Source organism: Tachypleus tridentatus, chromosome 13 (assembly GCF_004210375.1).
Source record: "Tachypleus tridentatus isolate NWPU-2018 chromosome 13, ASM421037v1, whole genome shotgun sequence".
Taxonomy (NCBI): domain Eukaryota; kingdom Metazoa; phylum Arthropoda; class Merostomata; order Xiphosura; family Limulidae; genus Tachypleus; species Tachypleus tridentatus.
The window spans coordinates 133,809,249-133,837,141 of NC_134837.1; the positions used below are offsets into that span (position 1 = coordinate 133,809,249).

Sequence of the window (27,893 nt, forward strand, 5' to 3'; positions counted from 1 at the left end):
TGGGGAAGTTAATAAAGAATTTTGTTAGGAATGCTCCATCTGTTGGTGAGTATAAGTTCTATAGTTTAAGGAAAATGTCAGTTTTCGGGATTCCATATATAAACCATTGAACGTTGTAATGTTTTGCTCTTCTGTTATTAGTTTTTCAAGGTAGTAAACATCCAGTCGTAAATGTTCAACTATACCGCTGATATCCACGAGAGAAAAAAACAAATAAACGCGTTATGTGCAATAAATATATTTAGAAAATAACTACAATCTTTTCATTAATATTAATCGACGAATTTAATAACAAAATTACATTTATAATTAAAAATATGTAGGTTTGTTCATAATTTACTGTAACCCCCTGTGGCTCAACGGTAAGCCTGAGGGCTTGCGATGTTAAAAATCGTATTTCGATACCCGTGGTGGACGCAACAAAAATAGCCTATTGTGAAGTTTTGTGTTTCACGACTAGCAGACAATTTGTTGAACTATGTGTACAAAAACAGAATAAAAGTTATGAACTATTTTTTGCTTCGAACTATACTAGTAAACAATGCAAACTGCCTTATGCTGGTAACACGTTACGCTTATGTTTAAAAGAACTCCATGGATCTTCTTTAACCTTGAAAACAGCAAACCTTAAGAATTAAAAATAACCATGTCTATATTTTACTCTTTAATAATGGTATTAACGCGTGAAACATCTTGGATGACTCAAGTTTTAAAAGTAAGTAATATATTCATTTTTCACTTCTTCTAATTAGGGTTAATTAATTTTAAGTAGTATATTCCATTTTCCTGCGCCTGATTAAGATTAATCTATTTAAGTGTTTGTGTGTGTGTTTCTTGCAGGAAAGCCACTTGGGGCTATCTGCTGAGTCCACCGCGGGGATTCGAACCCCTGTAATCTATTTGAGAGTTATAAGCTAGGTCATCAGGGAAATAAATGTGGCGATTGTACAGTGTTAAACAGATTAGGCTAATAATTAGCTAAATGTATTTTTAATCTGTATTTTTCACTTTGAAGCTGTTTTCAAAAGGAGATAACATACCAATGGTTTTAATTTCACACCCATGTTTAAACCAATAAAACGCAAATTAAACAAAAGGCACAATCTTGTTGAACGTAAAACGTTGAAGGTCTGAAGTGTCCTGAATTTGAATAAATTCTTTACTAAGAATATTCTTGCATACACACATGTAAAATCTCGCATTTTTAGAACATTAAAATATACCATTTTGACATTTAAATGAAACAGTAAAATAAATTCATAAGTGATTTACAATAATATCGTAACTTGAATAAGGTGCACAGGAGGGGAGTGTGGTGACATGATATCAAGAGAAGACAGGAGCAGTCAGTGTTTTATAAAGTACAAGACAGGAGCAGTCAGTGTTTTATAAAATACAAGACAGGAGCAGTCAGTGTTTTATAAAGTACAAGACAGGAGCAGTCAGTGTTTTATAAAGTACAAGACAGGAGCAGTCAGTGTTTTATAAAGTACAAGACAGGAGCAGTCAGTGTTTTATAAAATACAAGACAGGAGCAGTCAGTGTTTTATAAAGTACAAGACAGGAGCAGTCAGTGTTTTATAAAGTACAAGACAGGAGCAGTCAGTGTTTTATAAAATACAAGACAGGAGCAGTCAGTGTTTTATAAAGTACAAGACAGGAGCAGTCAGTGTTTTATAAAGTACAAGACAGGAGCAGTCAGTGTTTTATAAAATACAAGACAGGAGCAGTCAGTGTTTTATAAAGTACAAGACAGGAGCAGTCAGTGTTTTATAAAGTACAAGACAGGAGCAGTCAGTGTTTTACCCATAATTTGTTTTTATGGAAATTTTAATCTCCACTAGTATAATAACTTGGTAAATGAACATCATGATTAATTACCTATGAGTTCGTATAAGACAGAATCTTCGGAAATTAGGGTTAATAGATTTATTAGCATTTAGTTATGATTGTGTTTAATCTCTTTTCGACTCAGGTGTCACCCAGTTCTATATTTCTTGGATGACGCAGTGCACCTTTGTTATCCTTATAAAATTCTAGTAGCTACTGATTTTGAATTATAAATATATTTAATTTTGATAAGATAATTTCCGGATTCGTGAAGTGCATATGTGTATATACATTATTTAATATAAAGTGGTTTTGCCATGGTTAGTCGGAGTAACGCCTGCATACAGTGCTGTTTGTCTCGAAAGTATGTTATACATCTATTATGAAATAGATGTATATCCATTTATCTAACATCAAGGTTTTGTAAGGAACTGACTGAACCTACTTCGATAAATTTTCGTAAAGAAAGTTAAGGGGGACATCGAAATGTCGAGTTTAAATAATAGATAAGAAATTAAATCAATGGTTCGAGTTTGGCAGCCATTTCAATTTCTACCGTATTAATGCCATGAGGAAATTGATAACAAAATGTGCAAAGTCAACTCTAAACTTAAGTATATAATGTGAAGGAATTTCCGCACCATTAGTTATATCATTATTTTTGAAGCCCAGCATTGGCAAGCATCTTTGCTAGTTTTAGATATAGTATTGCTGTAAAGTATATTTTAAATTTAGATGTTTGTTAGAGGGAGATCATCATTGATATGACGTAAAAATCAAGGAAGTCATGAAAGTTAAGAATCAAGAAGTTTAATGAACAGTATGGAGTCAGATATAAATATGACTAATCACTAATGATTTATTCAGAGCAGTGAATAACTAATGAGTGATCCAGTTCAGTCTTAGTAGTGAGAATTAACTCGTCTGTTCAGTTATTCCATCAATCTAAACTAAGTAAAATAGGTCTGTAGTAATCTCAATGTTGAAAAGTTTATTTATGAAATTAGGCTTACAAGTGAACGTTTATTAAAGAAATAACTAAATTAGTTATAGTTACGTAGACTGAACTTGGCATTATTTTTTTTACCAAATGATAAAAAACAACTTCAAAACACGTTACAACAATGCGACGTACAGTAAATGTATACTCTTCAAAAAACAGAAACGCAAAAGGCAAAATATGAGATAAATTGTTAACAAGTTTATTCCGGGTAGTTCTGTATGACATGTGTGAAACTTTGCACATTCACTGCTGAACATCCAAAGTCTGCAAAGACGAAGTCCACGCTCACTAGGTGAAGTTTAACATCACTCAACGTCAATAACGAGGATGCCCCCCGTGAGCATCAATAACTGCTTGGCATCTCCTACCCTTGGAAGCGATGAGATGACAAATCACATCCTGTGGAATGGCTGTCCACTCAGGCTGCAAAGCTGCTGCAAGCTGAGGTAGAGTCTGCGGTTGAGGTTGTCGCCGTCGCAGACGTCGGGCCAACTCGTCCCAAAGATGTTCGATGGGGTTTAAATCTGGTGATTTGGAGGGCCAGGGAAGAACGTTGATATTGTGGTGTCTCAAGAAGACAGTGGTGAGTCGGGCTGTGTGAGGACGGGTGTTGTCATGTTGAAAAACGTCGTTGACGTTCACCATGATGGGTTGCACATGGGGCCTAAGAATCTCGTCGACGGTTGCGTACGGTCTGATCGGAAATCCTACGCAGCCCTGGTCTGGTTGAGGCAGTAGACGTCGCAGTGGTGGTCCTATCCCGAAGGTGACGTAACCGGATGTTGCGATCTTGTGCAGGCGTGGTCACACGAGGTCTGACAGATCGTGGACGGTCACGAGTTGATCCATGTTGTTGGTGACGATTCCATAGCCTTGTGATGGTGCTTGGGTGGACATGCACAGCTCTGGCAACATCTGATCGAGATTCGCCTGCTTCCAATCGACCAATGGCGTTGTTGCGTTGTGCTTCAGTCAGTCTTGGCGTAACTGTATTGCGTGTCGGTGGCTTAGCACTGAGCTATGGAAACTGAGAACCCGTCACTTTTATAGGGATTTTGCACATGTTACACTTACAGAACATGCAGATCTCTCAAACAAATTTATTGGACACGCATGCGTTTTGGCGAAAAATCCGATGTTTTCCTCCGTTTTCAAAGTGCACAACTTTTATTGTCATTTTGGTCTGACAATCAGTGCCTTAACACGTGTAACATCACATACTCTGCGCTTGTAACGTTATTACATATATTTCTCTTCAAAATAACAAAAATATCCCTTTTGCGTTTCTTGTTTTGAAGAGTATATTTAAAGTCAATCAAAACCTCATCTAGACTGAAGAACGGTACACAGTACTCAATTGGGTTAAATAATATTAACATTACTTTAGAGACAGTCGTTCTCTTACACTATGGCTAGTAGTTCATTCAACATCAATTTACAGACAATCATCCTTCTATGCTTTGACCGGTAGGGTCAGTTAGCATTGCAAACTGTCGTTTGTTTTTTACTTTTCGCGCACGGTTTAGTTGATTCTATATATATTAGTTTCTACAGAAGGTTACTCTCAAATTTTTATTTTTTAAATTAAAGATTATCCTAATACATCTAAGTTTAGATATATATTTATATATACTTGCATCGAAGTCCGAAATCGTTCAGTAACTAAACTTTTTGATTGAACTGCAATTTTGGATTGAGCCTTTTGGATTATCATATCGTATATGAACAAACAATACGACCAGTAACCAATTTCGAATGTTGTTGCTAACCTTAACACACATAGAACATTTATACATTGCCGCTGTGTGAAAACACACACAAACAGTTAGAAACAATATTTCTTCCTAAAGATACGTTGATGGGTCCGCCATGCTTCTGGGCAGGGGTAGGCTTAACGGTCCAATAAAGTACTCGGACAGTCCGAAAGTTGGTGGTTTTTGTCCTGTTTTCTGCAGGGCTGTAGCCAGAAATGGCCATTTTGGTTTTGTTTTTTTTTAGTTTGAGTGCTTGATGCAAGCGCCGCAGGCGCAAACCATGCTAGGAGGATCTGGGGGCATGCCTCTCCAAGAAATTTTCAGTAAAAACATAAAAGAAAAGTCTGAATTATGCATTCTGAGATCACCTATTTGGCAAATTTTAGAATGGCACACTGAGGTGTTTGTCTTATTTTTTTAATCATAAATATGTATATATATATATAATATATAACTTAAAGTTATCAAGCCCAGCAAAGTAGGACTACAGTCCTGTCATCAACATATAAAATATAGAGTCACTCAGGAGAGTGATAAAATATATGTATAGTGTCTATAATCTGTATTCAAATATCATGGACAGTGTATGTTCAGATTCCCTGGATTTCAAGAATTAACTTCACAAATAAACAGTGGGTGGCACCGTGGCAGGCTGGCAGCACCATGGCACTAACCTAGTACCATTGGCGCCATCTAAAGACACTGAATGGGTTCTTTAAATCCATTCATGAGGCTGAACCTGATCAATCTGCTGCAGCCAATCAGGTTGAATCTGTATTGTCAACTGAATTGTCAGAGTCATCACCGTGGCCTTCTACCAGTGCTGCCACTACCATCTCAGGTCCAGTCTGGGACATTGGAAATTACATTTCTGATGATGTCAGCATTGGTAAACAGGTAAGTCGACTCCTCATTATATTAATTTTGTATTAAAAATCATGCAAACACTCTGCATCGTTGTCTTTCACGGTGGAGATGGCTACTCTAAAGTCAGCGTGCAAAGGGTGCTTTCTGCAAGTACTACTGTCTTTTTGCTTCTGATGGTGCTGGTGTTGGAAGCCAGAAATTGGGGCAACTAGTGAAATTTCCATACACAAACTGGAAGAAGGCTGTTGAAGACTTCAAGGCACATGAATTGAAACAGTACCACCAAGACAGCAAAGAAAAAGTTAATTTTCTACAGGTCCTAAACACAAGTTCATCTGTGCACTTGCAGCTTGTGCAACTTACAAGCAAGAAATTGAACAGAACTGGAAATATTTAATGCCTATTATTGATACTGTATTGCTGTGTGAGAGACAGGGTTTAGCTTTGAGGGGAAAATATGATTCTCGTCCAATGGTTGTTGGTGAAACTGATGAGGAGCTTATCAATAATGATGGGAATTTTCGGGCAATTTTGCGCTACAGGACAAAGGGTGATGTCAAGCTTTTAGCAAGCCTTAGGAGTACAAAGAGGAATGCTACGTATCTGAGTCCTCAAATTCAAAATGAAATCATCAGTGCCTGTAATACTCATGTTCTTGATGCTTTGGTCAACAGGGTTAATGTTGCAAAGTGTTTCTCAATATTAGCTGATGAAACAACAGATATTTCAGGCATTAAACAGTTTTCGCTGTGTGTTAGATATTTGCATGCCAATGACAACTCTGTTGCAATGAGAGAAGATTTTTTGCAAGTTATACCAGTTTATGATGTGACAGGCAGAAACTTGGCTGATGTTATCATAACCAATCTGACAAAATATGGTATTGACATGACTTACCTGCGAGGACAAGGGTACGACGGTGCTACCTATATGAGTGGAAAATTCAATGGTGTCCAGAGACACATAACTGATAAATTCCCACTTGCACCCTATGTACACTGCAGTGCCAATTCCCTAAACTTGGCAGTTTCTGATGCTTGTAAAGAAGTTCCTGTGCGAAATTGCATGGGAGTAACTTCTGGCATTGAAAAGTTTCTCAATACACCCAAATGAAAGCACGTTTTGGCTCTTTCGGTGTAGAATAAAGCACCTGAATCGAAAAAAAAAAAATTAAAGGTCTCTGCCCCACCCGGTGGGTTGAGAGGCATGACTTAGCCATTGTCTTTCTAGAATTAATCCATGCAGTTGCAAATGCCCTTGAGACCATATCAGATTGGCAAGACAGAGATTCTGCCACGCAAGCCAATCAATTGTTGTGTTCTATAACACAGCCAGAATTCATCATCACTCTACTTACCATTGCTAACTTGTTTTCCTTTAGTTTACCTCTGTGCAACTTACTGCAGCAACAGAACATTGATTTAGGTGCTGTAATGCATCACGCAGAAATAGTGGAAGATTTAATCCGTTCACTCAGAAATAATACTGTGAATGAATTTAACATTTTCTGTGAGGCGCAAACTCTCTGTTGTGAGTGAGCTTCAAATTGACATCATAATACCAAGGCAAGCTAAAAGATGTACCGTGCTAACCCACAAACAACTAGCCCTGAGGAGTACTTTCGTATTGTTGTATTTGTACCATTTGTTGATCACTTTCTTTCACAAATATGTGACCGTCTGTCCAGTCACAAAACTCTCCTTACAAACTTCATGTGTCTACTAGCATCAGGATCTACCACAGAACGGTCAGAACTTACAGCACAACAATGTGACCAAATTAAAAAGTTGGTCAATATATTGACAGTACTTCACTAGCTGCAGTAGGTGAACTTAGGTTTGGTACAAATCACTTGCGAACAACAGACCAAACAATGTCATAAATGCATATGCAATGTGCAATGCAGAAATGTTCCCAGTCATTTCTAGACTGTTGAAAGTATTTGCCACGCTGCCTGTGTCAACGAGCTCAGTGGAGCGTTCGTTTTCAACTCTCAGAAGACTCAAAACATATTTGAGAAATACCACCACTGAAGATCGATTGAATGGCCTGGCCTCATTATACATTCACCGTGATATTAAAGTTGAACCAAACTGTGTTGTAGATGTCCTGGCAAGAACGAACAGGCGTTTGAGCCTTTCATAGATATTCGATTGTATTTCTCTAGTTCTGACAAAACTTGCTGTATTAAAAGTGTTCAATCACGGATCTTTATGAAACTTCACAGGTGGCAACTGAGCTTGTCTAAAAAGTTTGGGCCCATGGGGGGTTAACCTCCCCCCCGGCTACGCTCCTGGTTTTCTGAAAAATGCATTTCCAAGTTTAGGGACATAGGTGCGCTATAAGAGTAACAGTCAAATTTCATTAATGGATCAGATAGAGTTGGGGATGGGTGCTGATGACTAACTGCCTTTTGTCTAGCCTAACAATTCAGTATTAGGTACGAATTTGCACAAATAGCCCTCGTGCAGTGCAACTATGCATGGAAACTCTAAACAAACAAACAAACAATGCTTTTTTATTTTCACTGGTCTTCATACATAAAAAAATGGTTAGGGCATTTTAACCTTATGACTTGAACTTTTTCACTGCCATGAACACATATGTGGAACATTCCATAGCATTTGTTTTAACCTTATGACTAATTCTTTCACTGCCATGAACACATCTGTAAAACATACTATACAACTTTGTTTTAACCTAGAAAATTACGATATCTACTATATTGTAATTTTGGAACTTTATATCACCGTATAAAAAAATAAATGTATCCACCCTTCAAACCTCTTAAGTTTACTAGTTCTAAATTTTAAATGGGTAATGATATGTTCAAAACGTGTAAAAATAAAGCTGGCACTGTGGATATTGTTTATCTATAACTGTGACAGTGAGAGATTACATTAAATATGTCTTCGATCCCAAGCCTGTGAGTGTTGATCACGATCATTGATGTCCGTAATTACTTATCTCGATGAATCCCAAGCCCTTAATGAGTTTTGATCACGATTACTGATGTTCATAATTACTTATCTCAATGAATTCCAAGCCTTTAATGAGTGTTGATCACGATCCTAATGTCCATAATTACTTATCTTGATGAATCCTAAGCCTCTAATGAATGTTGATCACTATTACTGATGTCCATAATTACTTATCTTGATGAACCCCGAGCCTTTAATGGATGTTAATCATCATTACGGATAATCACCATTCCCAGTTTGACTCTGAAAAGAAAGGTCCACCTTCCGAAAGCGCTCAGGTTATAAGGTTTTATTCATTTCTATCAAGTCTTCTTGAATCTAGGTGCTTTACTGACATCATAGATCAGTATTTTTTTTTAATATTCCTTGCTTGTAAGCACCCGGTATGTGTTGAGTCGAACTTCTGAGCTGAAGTCTCCAAAGGGTTACGGGATCGTGCACTTTGAATGAAGTAGAACTATAGGAACTATAGAACTATATGGTGCACAAATATCACCAACTCTCGATAGACGTTAGCAACAAAAAATAAAACCATAGCGCGCCATCTCTTGTTAGACGTTAACAACGACAAATAAAATCACAGCGCAGTATCTCTCATTGCACACAAGAAAGTGGGGGATGCATTTTATAAAGGTAAAGTCGACATTTCTGAGAGATGGGTAACAAGCACCAGGATAGAAAAGTACTATAGCTTTCATACACTTGTACATATAAACAAAACGCCAATAATTTAAAGTAATACTTGGAATAAAAAATAAAGAGTTCAGACTCGAAGTTTGCCTATTTATATTACAGCAGGGTACCTACCACAAGGGTGAAGGTACTAAGTGCTTCTCGTAGTATAGGACCTGAATATACATGTATAAATGTTTTGAATTATAGTTTTCTTTTCATTTGTAATGTTAGCGCGAATGATAGTTTAGTGAAACATGTTTGGTTTTGATGTAGTTTACTAGTATCCTAAAGTAATTTTGGAGTTTCTAAGGGCACAAAACTAAGTCTCCTCAGCTGATGTAGCAAATCAAAGAATAAATTAGGCTTATAAGTAATATTTCCTGCATTGAAATTCACGTTTTTGCAAGATTTATTTATTTATTTTTAAACACAAAACTCCATAATGGACTGTTTACTTTTAGCGTTAAAATCCATTAGTTTGCTTGTTTATTGCTAAGCGCAAAACAACACAATGAGCTATATACGCTGTGCCCATCTCGGTGTTGTGAGCCTTCAGATTTACCACGGGGGACATTTTATTGAAGAAACTAAATTCATAAGTAAAGTTACGTATTTGTAACAATGAAAACAACAATACTACATCTTTTATAACAATATAATTATCACTCAATTCTTAAGCTTGTTAAAATGCACTCAGTATATCCCATTGGGTCAAGATGCACATTTGAAGAGAATTTGTTCCGCTTGTAGTATGTATCAAGTCATCCCTTAAGTAATGTACGATTTAAGTTTCAGAAAAAAGAGAAAGGATTTCAAACGCTTTTAATGTTATTTAATCAATAATTTATGTTCCATTATTATTAATTACTTCCTGCCTACGATTTACAAATTTCTGAATAAAAGGTGAGTTACGTTCACAAGAGTGCAGATGTCCACTCTTGCTCTAAGGTTGGATTCTGTCAAATCATGGGGAACCCATTTTTCAAGTTTTGGCACCTCTCCAAGCTGTTACAGATAACGGTGAACAATTGAATGGGTCGAATTAAGCTTCTGTGCTAGTTCTTCAACTGTTACAGCACAATCCTCTTCAAGTGCAGCCAGCAGCAAGTCATAATTAAACTCAACAGGACGACCTGAACGTGGCGCATCACTTAAGCTGTAGTCACCTGATCTGAACTTCTGAAACCATCTTCTACATTTTCTTTCATTGAGAGACTCCGCACCATAAACACCTTGAATGTTTCGTGTACTTTCTGCTGCACTGTTGCCTTTTTAAAAGTCATAAAGCATTATATGCCTAATGTGCTCTTCAGATACATCCATATTTATAAGGGTTTATTTGATTAATGATCTGAAAAAGTGGAGTTGGGTTAGTTTATTTTATTTCTCTGAACATTTTTATACACGTCCTACTACATATTTTAGTCATAAAAAACCTTTTGCAAAGACAGAAATAATGACGCACGTTCTGTATTAAATTTTCGAACATTACTTATGGGATGACCCGATGTATTTTGTAACATTTGTAAATTGTTGGTTAATCGATTATATAAGGACAACGTTTTAGGTCTCGTCATACCATTGGAACTCTTTTCGCCATCCATTGTTAGTCATGTTTGTTCTTTTGAACGGTAGTGCGTATTTACTGTAACAAACTTCTGTTAAGGACCGACAGTACTAAACCACACAAAATCAGGTTTCGATACTCATGGTAGGCAGAGCACAAATTCCCCATTGTGCAACTTTGATCTTACTAACAACTAAACGCAACTTCCCGCTATATTTTTATATTGGTAATTTAGTCTTTAGTTACTCTTATCTTGTGATGCCATCTGTTGACTTAGTTTCAACACATTTAGCATTTGATATGTTTTGATATTTTTTATGTATTTATTGTTATAATGACACTACCCGAAAACCTATTAATTATTCTTAATTAAAAACTCAAATATAAATTCGCAATTATAAAATATTAGTGAATTATTTATGTGCATTATATCTTGCAATTTTATTCGAAAATGAAGAAGATATGTATACCTTCTTGCAATTACGTGATAGAACTGTACTTAATTTGATCCAGCTTCTGTACTAAAGTAGCGAGTGATTTATGTGATCTAATCTTAGGATATGCATTTAGCATTTGAAGAAGCCTCACATTAGAATCTGGTTTCTTAATAAGCCGTTCATTCCCATTGCTTTTATTGTTATATGCAGTTAGTGCATAAAGATACCTATGTAGCTACATACAGTTTCTGATCAAATATTGTGCATGTTACTCTCAGCTGTAAGAATTCAACATTCGCTGGAGACAACTTTAAAGACAAATTTCTGGTCAAATCTTTTTTGTGTCATTTTTCCTTATCCCTAACTATAGGAAATTCAATATCCAATGGCAACACTTCTTTCAAGGACTAGTTTCTGGTCAAATATTTCTTTGCCACAACTCATTTACTCTGCACAATTTTACTAAACAAACACATAAACATACATTGATAAACTTGTGCATTGTTTTAATGGTATTTGACAGAAGAAAATACATGGATATAAATGATTTAGTCTCCATTTGGAGAGGTGCTGAAATCCCTTGGATTGGTGCATACAAAACTTTCATTTGTGAATTTTCACTATTAGTTGCAGGAAATTGTCTTTTACAACAAATTAAGTTTAGTACAAATAAAAACTTTTTTTTAATAAAGGAAAGGTTTGTTTGTTTACAATAAAGCACAAAGCTACACAAGGGGCTATCTGTGCTCTGCCCATCATGGGTTATGAAACCTGGTTTTTAGCATTGTAAGTCTGCAGACATACCACTATGCCACTGAGGGGCATAAAAGAGAGGAAGTAATCAAAGAATATATACATATATAAAAGAATTAAAATTTGTATATACTAAAACAGACAATGATTATTTGTTGATAAATTGTAATTGGGAAAAAAATATTTATTGTTCAAACTTCATAAAAATAAAAAAAAAGTTAATGAAATTTTAGAAAAAAGTTTATATAATATATCTTCAGATAAAGAGTCCTCCAAAAAACTCTGGAAGACCAGTTTTAGGGTGGAATAAAACCAAGTTATTGAGCAACTGAGTCCTATTATAGACATAATTTTAAAACCATTTACATCTAAAGTACAATGTTATATAAGAAATTATATTAATTTTATTCATCACTTACAGGCAAAAATTTTTGTATCACCAGGTGTTTTTCTTTATCCAAGTATGAAATATGTGTATGGTATAAAAACTACTGAATATTATTTAAATAAATATCCACATTTATTACACTCACATCTTAATTAAGAAGTGATAATTAAAATTTTAAACCTTATTTTATATAACTAATTGTTGCTTTGTTTATAAAGATAATATATATCAACAGATCTGTAGATCATCCATGGGAACAAAAGTGACTCTAACTTATGCTACTTTAGTAATAAGGATGTTTTGAAATTCAAATGTTCAATAGTTTATTAAATTATTTTGAATGTAGTTACATTAAAGACTTAAGTTAAAATTGGAAAACGTTCTGGATGATATTTTTTATATTGTGGAACAAATTATTTGATTTTGTAATACTTTTTGACAATTTTAATCAAAATAACCCTAACGTAAAGTTTACTTCTGAAATGGGCCAGCATCGCCAGGTGCTTAAGGCACTCGACTCATAATCAGAGGGCCACGAGTTCAAATCCCCATCACACCAAACATGCTCACCCTTTCAGACATGGAGGTGTTATAATATGACGGTCAATCCCACTATTCGTTGGTAAAAGAGTAGCCCAAGAGTTGGCAGTGGGTGGTGATGACTAGTTGCCTTCCCTCTAGTCTTACACTACTAAATTAGGGACGACTAGTGCAGTTAACCCTCATGCAGCTTTGCATGAAATTCAAAATAAACCAAAAAAACAAACTTTTAAAATGAGTAATTTACTTTTATCAGTTTTAGATATGTAGATTATAAAAAGGAAACAGTAAAACTGAAACAAATTTATTTTACAAACCTACTAATTCACACCAGTATTTAGATTTTTATGCTAATTATCCTAAAGGCTTATTTTAAAATTCCACTTTGCTTAGCAAAAAAAAAAAAAATTCTATTGTTTTTAATCAAGAAATTCATCAACAAAGATTGAAAAATTAAAATCTTACCTTAAGAAATGACATTATCCAGAAAATTTAATAGATAGAGGTTTTACATTAACTATAATTAAAAAGTAACTAACAATAATAATAATAATAGAAATTATTATTTTCATAATAATGTATTATCCTGTTGTTAAAATTGACATTAATGATATCCAAAACCAACAGGAAAGAATTTCAGATAAAACTCTGAAAGCTAAGCTTCAAAATAAATAAACCATAATGTCATGAAAATAACCCCAAAGTTTATGTTATCTTAAATCAGGGAAATACAGTAAAAATATCTGGTGAATGTATTTTTCTCTGCAGTAACCCAAATTGTTATATTTGTAGGAAAGGTATCATTATATACACAAAATATATTATAGGCCCTACAACGGCAAATGCATCTTTTCTAAACTTTAAATTTAGTTGTAATTCACATAATATTCTTTGTGTATTATCTTGTGTTTGTTGTAAACAAATATATGATGAAGAAACAGAAAAGTTACATTTAAGAATAAACATATAAATCTCATGTCAAAAATTCGAATAGTAGACCACAACCTGTTGACAAACAGCAACACATTAATAAGTGTGTTATGGAAAAGTTTCATACTTTAGTAGAGCACTTTTTCCAAGAATTTTCATTTTGGTATTCTTATGAAAAGAATTAGAGGTTATTAAATGCTACACAGTTTAACATACAGGGGGACATTAAAACATATATAAAGTTTTAATGCCAAACAACACAGGAAATTTTACATTGTTAAGTAAGTATTGTTAGAGAGAATCTTTTTTTTTTTCAGAAGAGAATATAAAACCAGTATTTATAGTTTTATGTATATTTATTTTAATTTTAAATCAACAGTAAAAAGGTTTTGTTTTGAATTTCACACAAAGCTACAAAAGGGCTATCTGCACTAGCTGTCAGTAATTTAGTGCTGAGAGACTAGAGGGAAGGCAGTTAGTCATCACCACCCACCACCAACTGTTGGGCTACTCTTTTACTAAGGAATAGTGGGATTGACCATCACCTTATAATGTCCCCACGGCTGAAAGGACGAGCATGTTTGGTGTGAAAGGGATTCGAACTCGCGACCCTCAGATTATGAGTTGAGTGCCTTAACCACCTGGCCATCCCCAGCCCAGTAGAAAGAAGGATTAGTCATTAGAAGATGTTTTATATTGTTTCATTTGTGTGTATGTATGTATGCATGAGGTTGATGAGATTTAGACATATCTGACAGAAGAGTCAGTTTACCAGTTCTTTTCATTAAAGATTAATTAAAATATCTAATTTTAAGCCCAATAGAAGTGTAAATTGCATGGTGCTGTAACGATCAGAGTTTCTCTAATCAGTGAAGCACAATGTCATGAAAGGAGTGGAGATATTCCATTGTATTGGAATTAGAGTGACTACTTTAGCTATGTTGGTATTTATAAATTTAAAAACACGTATAAAACTTATTGTTGCTCTGTGTTTAATCTGTGTAAAGCCCTTCTTAATCTTCCTATAGTTATTCTGCAGTTCATCAGCCTCAGTAATTCTCCCTTAATCCTCTGAATGCCTGTAACAGCGTTGCCATTATCGTTAACTGGAATATTCACTTCAAAGGACACACATTGGTTATATTTTTAATCCAGAGTATATGCTTTGTATGTATCATTGGATGAAAAGAAATTCAAAATTACTTATACCAACTTAATATAATAGATTTGTTTGTTTGTTTTGAATTTCGCGCAAAGCTACACGAGGGATATCTGCGCTAACCCTCCCCACTTTAGCAGTGTAAGACTAGAGGGAAGGCAGCTAGTCATCACCACCCACCGCCAACTCTTGGGCTACTCTTTTACCCACAAATAGTGGGATTGACCGTAACATTACAACGCTCCCACGGCTGTAAGGGCGATAATGTTTGGTACGAGGGGGATTTGAACCCGCGACCCTCAGATTACGAGTGGAATGCCTTAACCCACCTGCCCATGCCGGGCCAAAATAGGTTTGATGCCATCGGGACGTAGTCGTTTGGTCGATTTCACAGAAGTCTCAAATAAATTTATTCATTACCGGGTTATGCGATCGTGAATTAAACACACAAGCCACCAGCTCGAGTTTACGTTCGAAATAAAAAGAAAAATATCTCAAAGCCTGTTTATTCTAATATAATAGAAACATTTAATTCTAAACGTTCAAACACTCATCAACATGAAAAATACCAAAATTGTCAGGAAATAATATTCATCAACATTGACACTATAACGAATAGATTATCTACTAGATGAGCACGAGATATTTTTTCAGATATAATTATGTTTAGTCAATTTAGTTACAAGTTGAAGTATATACCTCAGTTGTTCAATTACCCCTTTAATTGCCCATCGTGACACAGCGGTATATTTAGAGGCTTACAGTACTACAAACCGGGTTTCGATATTCGTGGTGGGAAGAGTACAGATAGTCCATTGTAAAACTTTGTGCTCAATTACAACAAACTAGACATCTTTAATTAGTTTTTAGATCTGTGATACGATTAACATGTAACACTATATTTTTCTCAATTGTAATACATCATTTGAAAAATACATTATTAGACTAGATAGAGTAGCAATAGTTACTTGCAAAGAGTTATCTAGATCAGCAGAAGAGCTTCTGTTTTGATTCAAAATCAAGACATATTACACTGCTTATTTCGTATAATTACAACTCCTCAAAAAAAGTTCAAATGGCCCAAAGTCGCATGTGATTTTTTTCCAACTTGGTTGATACGTTCGCGATCTTAGACCTGACCAAAACCGTAACCGTTTACAAATTGGTTTATACAGAATTACTTCTCAACAATCATGAGTTGACAGTAGCGAAGAGTTCTGAGCCTGTTATCTCAGGATGTATGGATATGAACCGATTAACTTCGGTCCTCTCACATTGTCTCTTCCACTTGTTACTTGTCAGCAGAGTTCTGCCACTCATTTTGTTTCTTAAATTTCATAACTTCTGTTAGTTTGGTGTCTGATATTACAAACCTTCGTTGTTTTCCACCACTACAGTCGCTTCTGTTCGATGCTGATAAGAAAAGCCGTTGGTTTCTACACACATGTAATAAAACCTAAATACTTTGTGTATTGTCTCTTAACTTTGCGCACTGATAAGAAAACCCCTATGTAGTTCACCTGTAAGTCTGAGAGCTTATAACTCTAAAAATTTTGTTTCAGTATCCTCTGTGGGTATATGATAGATACATTATGTACCTATATGCTTCAATAAGAAATTAAAAAACAAAAACAAACCAAATAGAAATGATGAGAAGAATGTATTCGCAATGTTTAGATTTATGGCACTAGATGGCGACAGTAGGTAATATCATGAGGTTGTCACCTTGCTGTCAACATGCTAAGAAACATATCAGTTCTATAGATGAACCAACAAGATGGTGAAATTAAATTTTTGCCTTGTTGTTGTTTTCTGATGATACCTTAAACACTTCCAAAATGTCGGAAACTTGGAGTTACTAAAATTTTTATCCCAACATCTTTGGTCAGTATGTCTCTAACTCACCCTACTTTGTACAAGTTTATCACAATAACTTTAGTCAATATGTTTCGTGCTCACCCTACTATGTATGTTTTTATCACAACATGATTTGTCGGTATGTGTCATTCAGATGTGTGGGGTAAAGATAATGCTCACGTCTCAATTACCAACACGTTTACGCTTATAATAAAAGAATATTCGTATAGTGGAAAGAATAATTATCGAATGGAACACGAAGGGGGGGGGGTGCGAGAAGGCGCCAGACTATGTAACCGTAATCCAGTAATACAGCCTAGAAAGCATGTTCTTCTGATTGAAAAGGTAACATTTGTTAAAATATCTTGCAAGAACCATAAACATAGAAAGAAAGGAGACTGTTTCACCTGTAGTGTTTGTAGATGCTGCTTACCTTTGGATTCATGCTTGAATAAAGTAAATCATATAAACTGGAAACGAAGAAATGATGCTGAAAGTGGAGAAAGAAGAGTAATGAGAAGGACACGTGACTTGAGGGGTCAAAATTTAATTAGGGTAGAGGAAAGCAAGGTGTACGACATTGATACTGGATGTTATGGAAACGCTGAGGCCTCTAAAACGATTACTGCTATATACAGCTGTATACTTCATGGATTTCAAATCTGAAACAATAAAAACAAATCTGAAAAGTAAAGTCAAATAGTTTATTTCGACCAATCAGAGCTTTCTGGGACATAATATTTCAGAATTTGGCTCGACACTTAGAGAGATCAGTTTTGGTTTGATTTGAATTTTGCGCAAGGCTACACGAAGTTATCTGTGCTAGCCGTCCTTAATTTTGAAGTGTAAGACTAGAAGGAAGGCAGCTAGTTATCACCGCCCACCGCTAAACTTTTTGGCTACTCTTTTACCAACGGGTAGTGGGATTGACCGTCAAATTATAACACCCCTACGGCTGAAAGGACGAGCACGTTCTCTCGTTTGATGTAACGGGGATTCAAACCCGCGATACTCAGATTACGAGTCGATTACCTACCTGGCCATGCCCTGATTTTTCGTGGGAGATTTAAATTATTTTAATTTTCACATCCATTAGTTAGTAAATTGACTTATAATTTAATTTTTCTGTAATTATGAATTTTGTACAAAGAGTATCAGAAGGTTATATTTTCTTAGTGTATTATATTAAAATTTAGTGCTTTAAAGTTGGTGTCTAAACATTAAAAATATGATGTTTTTTATTGAAGTATAATATGTTTTAAGAGGTACACAAATAGTACTAACTGATTAAAAGTAAAACATTCTAATAATTTTAGAATCTATTACAATAATACAAAGTGTCAACCTGTCCTAGAAATTCGCGGGCATTTCGTTTTAACAAATGTATACAAAACGCGGAGTTAAATATACTTTAATTGGCATTTTATATAACGACATATTAAAGACTTATCAAAGTGTTTAAAAAAGATCGAACGTTAATTAGGTCGTAAATTAAAATTATACGTAATAGTAATAGGTACGGCAAAGTTTAGGCCTAATCAAACTAAAGCACAGAACGTACACAAGTTGCAGTGAATATGGATTGTACTTACTAAAGGTTTAACCCATGTTTGAACTAAAAGTAATGACTTATAGATTTCAGTGTCTGCGGCCTGGCATGGCCTAGCGCGTTAAGGCGTGCGCTTCGTAATCTGAGGGTCGCGGGTTCGCGCCCGAGTGGCGCCAAACATGCTTGCCCTCCCAGCCGTGGGGGCGTTATAATGTTACGGTCAATCCCACTATTCGTTGGTAAAAGAGTAGCCCAAGAGTTGGCGGTGGGTGGTGATGACTAGCTGCCTTCCCTCTAGTCTTACACTGCTAAATTAGGGACGGCTAGCACAGATAGCCCTCGAGTAGCTTTGTGCGAAATTCCAAAAACAAACAAAACAATCAGAGTCTGCGATTTAAATTAGTTCACATTATTCGAGAAATCTTGTATTTAAAGAAGTACTGTTGCATTAAATATATTAACCTGACCGTAAATGTTTTAAAATGCGAATAAACAGTTCTTACTTAAACATTTAAAACATTTGTGTGATTAAAACAAGTTAACCAATCAAAAAATTTATAGAATTTGATCAAGTCTTACCTGTGTGGTAGTAGATTGTTTTGACACCAGATCCTACAGTTAACGTAACATTAAACTGTTATATTCTTTGTAGCAAGAGAAAAGTTTTATTTGGTATAACAGATACTAAGTGTGATATCAAGATGGTAACTGACCAGTTTATCAGATCAATGTCTTGGTTGTATTAATATTAATACCAAATAATAACTGGTGAATATCTCAGGCTATTACCTAGGTTGCTCCTAATCAAAACTGTAGAAATATAGATTATGCTTTGATACTCATAGCTCATTAACACCTTGGTTTGATTTGGTTTAAATTTCGCGTAAAGCTACACGATGGTCACCTATACTAGCAGTCCCTGATTTAGCGCTGAGAGATTAGAGAGAATGTGTCTAGTCATCACCACCCACCACCGACTCGTGGGTTATTCTTTTATCAACGAATAGTGGGATTGACCGTAATTTACAACTCTCCCTCTGCTGAAAGGGCAAGCATGTTTGGCGCGACTCGGGCGCGAACCCGCGACCCTCAGATTACGAAGCGCACGTCTTAACGCGCTAGGCCATGCCAGGCCGCAGACACTGAAATCTATAAGTCATAGATTTCGAGTCGAGTACCTTAACCACCTAGCCATGCCGGGCCCCTGCAAATAAGAATCGTAAAATAAAATATAAAGAATCAAGACTGAAGATACTGTAGACATTATTTACTCAAATTACAAATCCCTATTTTGGATCTATTCTGTTATCTAGAATTACAGATTGCGAGTTAAGCATCCTAACCACCTGGCCATGCTGGGCCTGATACCTACCTAGGTTGCACCAGACATTAAGAGTGGGTCTTGATCAAAACTCTGACGGAGAATCTAGAGTATTCTCTAACAGTGAGTGCGGATTCATTTCCTGACGTAAGTGTTACATTGTGATTCAGGCTGTATTAGTGGTCGATAACACCAAAACATAATCCTTGCAATTCGACCTGATCAGCTCCATGAGGTTTTTTCTAGTAGTTGTAACAGATCATGTTAAATAGCGCCTTATACAGAGATTGATACTTGATAAGAAAATTATTTTGAACCCTTATTACATCATTAAAGTTCACGTCCTAATGTACAGTCATAGTCTATCCGACAACCGTGCAGATTGACAGCAGCACCTGCAGTGTGGTTTCTATTACAAAAAACTCCATCACAAAGCTGCCTTGTCCAAAGGACAACCCTTCACTCTACAGTTTCATAATTCATCTAATGTGCGAGGATGACAGTTTCCCAGTGCTGGTTCCAACAGTCTAGTCACCAGAAGTTCATGGCGACTTAACCGTTATGTCCGTATGGATTAGCATTAATCCCCGATAGTGGTATGTCATGGAATCAAACTATGTACAAGCGACTTGTGTCGCTTTTCCGGATTTATAGATTATGTTGTGTACTGTTGCCTGGGGAATATAAGTGGCTTTTGACATTGGTCTTTGTGTCTATGGATTCTCACTTGTTACAAAAAATGTACGACTGAGTATGACTTGCTACAGATTTCTTCTTAGACGGTGCTGGTACCCCAAGGTGATCCATATTCCTTGTTCATCGCGACTTTATATCAGCTGTGTTTTCCATGAAACTTGCTGATTTGTATATTCAAAATCGTTCTAATATAATACTCTAAACTCCCTATATGTTACGATAAGGAGTAAATGCCAGTACAGTGTAGATGTTTGTTTTATCATTAATAATTGTTATGGTATAAACGTCTTTAACACGCTGGCAAAGCATGATTATAATTAATCGCACATGTCATACGACATTAGCATTGTCCTATGACAAATATAATTAATTATATTTTACCATTTTCCCTAAAACTATACAAGCCATATTTGTTATTTCTAGCAAGTATCATAATTCATTTTTGAAACTAACTAGGTTTGTGTGTTTTATAACAAAGCCACATTCGGTTATCTGCTATGCCCACCAGAGGGAATCAAACCATGGATCGTAGCGTTGCAAGTTCGTAGACATACCGCTGTTCCACTTATGTCATACATTTATTACTGCCTTATCACTGATGTAAGAACGGGATTTTTTCTACTTTTATAACATATAAATTTATACTTTAATAGATGAAAAATATTAGAAAATAAGAATTAAATATTTCAAAAATGTTGCTGAAAACTATGTAAAAAATACTCGATACTGAAGATCCATAAATAACTTTCTTAGACAATTTTGCATGCATATGGAGAGTGAAGTGTAACAGAGTTATTAAGTTCTTGCCATATCTCGGCCACTTTGGTGCCTTGGAGTTAGTGTACCGGGCCGAGAATCAGAGGGTCTGAGGTTCGAGACGTGATGCTCCAAACATTTTTATTTTCAGTTATAGTCTTGTTATAAAGGAGACTGTAAGCTCCTTTATTCGATTCAAAATGGTCGGTGTGTTAAAATTAATAACTGTCACCTCCCATCCTGATCTTTATAAATAGCACTAGAAAAGTTATTAGTCACTGTGGACCCTAAGCCTCACACATGACTTCAGATTATATCTATACATGAGAACGTGTCTGTACGTGACGATAACATAATTCTACATGAGAACGTACTCATAAGTGACATTAATATAATTTTGTGTTGGAGTTCTTTGTTAAGTCGTGATTAAAATATATCCGTACGTGAAGAGTTTGTATATACTTAACTCTAGTCTAACTTTAAGTGGAAATGTTTTGTATACTGAGACCCAGTCTAAATGTAAGTGGAAATAAAAAGAATTTTTCTAAATATTATCACATTTAGGAAAGAAGAGTAGAGTTTGGTGATCAGATCAGTTAACTCATTACAAAGATTCGATGCGCTCAGATTGGCAGCTGTTAAGAAGTATAATTCTACTTTCCATGTTAAAGAGACCTGGCGAGTACGGTACTCGACTCGCAGTCTCAGGGTCGTGGATTTGAATCCTCCTCACCGAACTTGCTGATTCTATCATTTGTTATAATGAGATGGTAACATGTTGGTAAAAGGAATAGCTTAAGAGTTGTCAGTTGGTGGTGTTAGCTAGCTGTCTTTCCTTATTCTAGTACTGATAAATTAGGAGCAGTTAGTGTAGATAGCTCTCGAATAGCTTTGCGCGAAATTCAAACCCAATATCCCATGTTAACTTGGGGGAGGGGCAGATGTACTTGACCCTCAAAGGTCTTTAAAACCTAAATACCAATAAATCAGGCAATATTTAGACCTAACTAACTGGACTGTCAATAAATTACCCAACTAATTTAGAAACTGGAAAGAATTAGGCCTACTAATTGAGTTGTCAACATATTACTCAGCTAATATATAAATTGGACGGAATTAAGTCTACGAATTGGGTTATCAACATATTAAGGAGTCAGCATAGAACTCAGGAACATATTAATTCATTAGTAATTTATTGTAGTTAAATTAGTTTTTCTCGTTTCTGACATTTTAATGTAAAAATAGTGTAACGTTTTCGCTAGTTTGGAGATTTTTTCTGGTCTAACTAAAATCGTTTTAATCCTCTAAATAAACTGATAAGTAAGTCACAAATTGGGCAAAATATTCATATATGAAGTCATTAACCTCTAACACTTTTGCTATTTTATATGTAGACTTAAAGATAAGTATTCGAATAACGATTGTTTTTCGTATTAACGCCTAAAAGCACGTAGATGTTCTATCTGTTGTTTCTTATTTTTTATTTTCATCTCTCAGTAAGGTGTTCCTTCGGAATCGATTCGTTCCGCGCAGTTTTTATTTAATATTTTTTTACGTTTTCGTTTTACAAGCAATTAATAAAATAAATCATATAAAACCTACATAGTGATATATCCAAGAACTTCAAACCTAAGAATCGAAAGCAAGCATAAATTAACTCTTGTTTCCCCAGGATTCGAAAATAAGCTTTGACGTTATCTTGCAAACGTAAGACTAAACTATTTTTGTTTATGGAATAGAGGATTGAAATTTCCTCAAGGCAACATCGTGCTTCTTTCCCTGTAGAACAAGCTATTCTTTAGAAGAGCAAAGTAATGTAGAAAAGTATAATCTACAGGGAGAAGATAGACAATGACTATCGGAAATAAGCCTTCTTACGCAACAATATGCACGTCACTCCAGAACAACTGGTAACGCCGGTGATGACCTAAATTTCTCGATAGATAAGACACGAATTTCTGAAGCCTCGTACGTGACCTTTAATAGGCTTATAGCTGCAGAAAGTGCTTAGGACGAAGTAGAAAAACTCACGTTAGTTGTCAAAAAAAAAAAAAAAAATCGGACTCGCAAATCGAACATTTGTTTAAATTTACCTTTTAAAACATATATTTATCTACTTCAGTACTGTTTTTGTCTCTTGCTATTGTCCTTTGCACATATCTCACTACTTGAAAAACTCTCAATTAAATCTATATCAGTCAGGTTTTGCAACATAATGAAACTATTGTAAAGAATGTGTTTTGATTAGGACTTGAAGGCTGAATGAAGTTTTAGTCTTATGTTTATGAACGCTTGTGTTGAATGGAAACTAAATTTCATCAAGTTGGCTTTTCTTTCGAACATTAAGAAGCACTTGAAATAAAGTAAATAAATGGTGTTCTGGCGTTCTAAAATATCGTGGAAGAAAGAAACAAATATGGAATTTACTCGTAGGAGTAGTTCTAACTGTTATATATCAATGTAACTGAATTTCCTTTTACTATTACTTATCGTCTAATCTACTCCTTCAGTTCTTTCAGTGTAGATCTCTCATCAAAATATACTCCTTCAGTTCGTACAATGTCAGTTCTTACATCACAGTCTGCTCCTTCAGTTCGTACAATGTCAGTTCCTACATCACAATCTGCTCCTTCTGTTAACAGTGTAATAACAAAATACTGTTATAGTCCTTCATGTTTTACAGGAGTATGTTTCGGATTTTGAAAGTCATTATGTCAGTCATGTGGTTATTTTTTTATAAGTCATATGATTATTACTCATTTTAAACATTTCTGTTTGCGAACATAACTTATATTTCTAACAGTTTATCATCATTTTAACCAGTTGATCATGTTATCACATACTTTACTTCTAAAAAAATGTGATATCACATGGCTTATACACAGTTCTTGCTGTTAGCACATGTGATATTAAACAGTTCGTTTTGTTAACATGTATGTATTCTTTAACAGTTCATTCGTCACTACTAGCCTTCTGACTCTTAGTTTTTATAATTGTACTTTCATACTTTAATTGAGTATTACTTTTATTGCTTCATTTCCTTTTTCGTGTTTACTGATGTTTCACTTATTACAACCGTGTGTTCCGAGCTCGCGCCATTACTAGTTGCACGAGTTTCTTTCCTTTAACGTTGTGTTCCATACGATTTCAAGACAATAACAGGCATCACGATGACGAAAAACACAACTGAAGTAAAAATGTATCTCAAGACGGCTGGTATGGGTACTAAAACTTTAATTAAAATAAAGTACAGAACAACGTTTCGACCTCCTTAGGTCATATTAAGATTAATTTTAAATAATTTTATTTTAATTAAAGTTTTGATACCCATACCAGTCGTCTTTAGAATACTTAACAGGTATTACTTGCTTCAGGTCTTATTGTCAGCTAATGTACAAGAATCACTATTATCGGAGTTTATATGACTTTTGCAGTAACTAGAAAACTATACATATGTAAGGTCAAACGTGGGTTTGATGATAATGCTGAGAATACATAATGACATCATTATATACAAACCAAATCTTCCCTCAATATGTCTGAACTATCGACCCTGCATGTTTCTGAGTTGCAGCCTCACGTGTGAACCGCAGTGCAGGAAGACTGAAAAGTGGTTCTCCCATGCTGCTCCAGCCTCGTCACTTTTCTCTACTGTATTACCATACTTTACGCTCGCGACAAGAAAGCGCGTGCTCTTCTGCTGTACCGCTTTTCAGGCCTCGACAGCCATATACACGGTGTGTCTTAGATTGTTTATAGACTTCTGTTTTGAAAACAGAGGTATTGTGTGACGAGGTTTTGTGACAATCGGTGTTTGTTTGTTTGTTGTGTTGTCGGTCACCCAGTTCCTGAAAACTAAAGGTCGCTGTCGTCGACGCAGTGTCCAGTGTTTCCAGTAGCCTGTGATTAGCGTCGCACGAGCTCAGTTCTACTCTTGTGAACAGTTTTCAGCCTAAACCAAAGCTTTCGTCGCGTATTCCGCGTACATTTTTCTTATTTTTTTCTTATCGAAGATATTTTAACAGACCAAGAGAAACACAGAGTTGTCACAGTGAAACTGTCGAGTATTCCAGAAGAAATTCGCTACTAAGAAAAGAAAATGTAAATAATTTACATGTAAATATGACCGATGTGTCAGTAAGAAACGTGTTTTAAAACTGTTATGTATAAAAGTGACTTGTATTATTAGCAGTAACGCCTGAAGCTACTTTCTTTCTCAAACAACGCCTCAACGTCAACGAATTTCTGAATTTTTCTTTGTTCTAAACGATACCAAGTGCTCCTTTTACAGTCTGTGACGAAAATATTACACACAATCATTCATTGGCTCTTTAACAAGAGAAAAAATCACGTTACTCAGAAAGACTCTTAGACGCTTGTAGTTTATATGGAAAAACGGTAATTAATTATTGTTTGTATAGGCTTTTATGAACCCGTCAGTACTAAATTTGATACCATTTTTGTACACTTTTGTTTGCTGTGTCATTGCTAGGACTATACTGACATTTTGTGAAAGGAACAAAATTTTCGTGTGATTACAGTTATTCTAAACGCAATCTTCTGTTTTCAAAAATATTTTATATTCGTCCAGCGTTTGACAAATCAAGCTACTATGCAACGTAGGCGGAGGGTAAGTGATGTTTTTATACAATATTTATTTTTCAAGCTACTGAACTTTCAATACAAATTAGTTTAATAATCTTACAGTCTGCTGTATATAGATTAAAAACTGATACGTTTTGGTTTTTTAAATAATGTTGTACAAAAATTCCTCTTATCTGGAATTTGCTTGCATATCTTAGAAAATCTGACTGGATAAAAGTATTTTTGAAGCTTATGCACAACTTGGCTTTTTAGTAATATTATATTAATCAATTAATAGTAAATTGTATATATACTTATTTAGTTAATGGTAAGTGTGTTATATGTATTCAGTCAAAAGTAAATTTGTTATATGTATTCAGTCAAAAGTAAATGTGTTATATGTATTCAGTCAACAGTAAATGTGCTGTATGAATTCAGTTAGCTGTAAATGTGTTATATGTATTCCGTCAACACTTATATTTATATTTATGTATATGTAACTATAACGTTCAAAAAGGTTTACGTTTATCACCGACTGATTAGTGCAGAATTATTTACAATCACGTAAGTCTATCGCTCTCTTACGTTCAGCGTCTTTCATTTATATAATTGTTTCCTGAAGGTACTGGGTCCAGAGAACTACTTTCTTATGTGGATACTGAAAGATAGAAATGGAGGTTGTCTAGTTATAGGTTGGTTATATAAATATAAGTACATAACTGTTCTTTTTCTTTACTAATTGTAAATAAATAACCGTTTAGGCTTCCCTGTTGCCTGTTCCCTGTTTTGTTTGGGGGGGGGGATATTTTAAAAATAATTTGGACAATATACGTCCATAAAACACACGCATATATGGAAACAGTAAATGTGTGTGTGTGTGTGTGTGTAAAACATGAATAATTGTGCCACCTTACAATCCGTGGAGAAAAGATTCACTTTAAATGTGTTTCTCAAACATCAATAGTTTGTCTGATTGACCATTACTTTCTTGTTCACAGAGACGCTGTGTCCTGTTTATAATTTAGTTATAGACCATTCGTGGGCTGAGCATGAACTAGCGGTTAGTGTGCCTTGCTGTGGATCCGAGTATTTAATTAGAGTAGCCAAAGAGTAAGCGACGAGAGCTGTTGACTATCTCCCTTCCTTCTTGTTAATGAATATAAATTTGGAGCAGCTAGCGCAGATAGCTATTGTGTAACTTTGCACGAATTTCAGAAAAAAAAAAAAAAAGCCTGGCATGGCCAGGTGGATAAGGCTCTCGACTCGTAATCTGAGGGTCGCAGGCGCGAATCCCCGTCACACCGAAAATCAAAATTTGTTTGATTTATAACGTGGGGGCGTTATAAAGTGACGTTCAATCCCACTATTCGTTGGTAAAAGAGTAGCCCAAGAGTTGGCGGTTGGTGGTGATGACTAGCTTCCTTTTCTCTAGTCTTACTCTGCAAAATTAGGGACGGCTAGCGCAGATAACCCTCGTGTAGATTTGCGCGAAACTCAAAACAAACCAACTAAAACACATCAGTTTTAGTTGCTGGGATGTTTCAAATACGGTTTTTAACCCAGTTCGATTTTAATCACTTACAAGGTAATACATTATGTTGTTAGTAATACCGATAACACATATACAAACTGAAGTAACTATATATAAACGCATTACTTGAATAATTATGTACTCCTCCAATCAGTTGTAGAATCCAGTCAGCTCGCAGTTCAGGCAGCGTGACGCAATTCATAATTCCAAAATACCAGTTATAGGGAGGAAACCAGTTGGCACCAACCACTTTATACCTTATTAACATTAATTACCGTATATCTATGTTTATAATGTTGTTGTGTTATTTTTACCACTAAAGGTGTTGGCACTGGTTCTTCTCACTGCAGTAATCTCTTCAAGATTCTTCTAGCAATTATATCCAATTTAACTTGATTGTAGATGACGGGGGAAATTTACCAAGCCAAAATTATTGCTTTTTAAAACTCATATGTTATGTTATACACTAAATATTACGTATTATATGTAAGATTATATGAAGTATTATACGGTGTACATTAGATATCATAATAGTAAGACTCACGTTATACATTAAATATTTAGAAAATTATCAGTTGTTTAGTAGGCCTGTTTGTTAAAGTAACTATTGTTCAAGAAAGTATTGTTTGATTAGAACAATGCCATATTGAACAATCTATCTGCTCTGTGCATCGCGAAGAATCGAACGCCGGATTTTAGTGTTGTGAGTCTGTTG

The 27,893-nt window shown here is 35.2% G+C and overlaps 1 protein-coding gene across 3 annotated transcripts in view; it reads left to right on the forward strand.

The window, feature by feature from the left end:
• The window catches only part of LOC143240993 (alpha-catulin-like), a 133,449-nt gene that overhangs the window by 37,553 nt on the left and 68,003 nt on the right, over positions 1 to 27,893 (forward strand). Inside the window, exons 1-2 of one of the 3 annotated variants that reach the window (XM_076484383.1) lie at positions 19,494 to 25,693; positions 26,270 to 26,339. The exons of 1 other annotated variant lie outside the window; for it this stretch is intronic. The gene's annotated coding sequence lies outside the window, so the exon portion shown is untranslated. Of the gene's footprint in view, positions 1 to 19,493; positions 25,694 to 26,269; positions 26,340 to 27,893 lie in introns of those variants that run through there. One more of the 3 variants, XM_076484382.1, reaches the window with a different exon arrangement.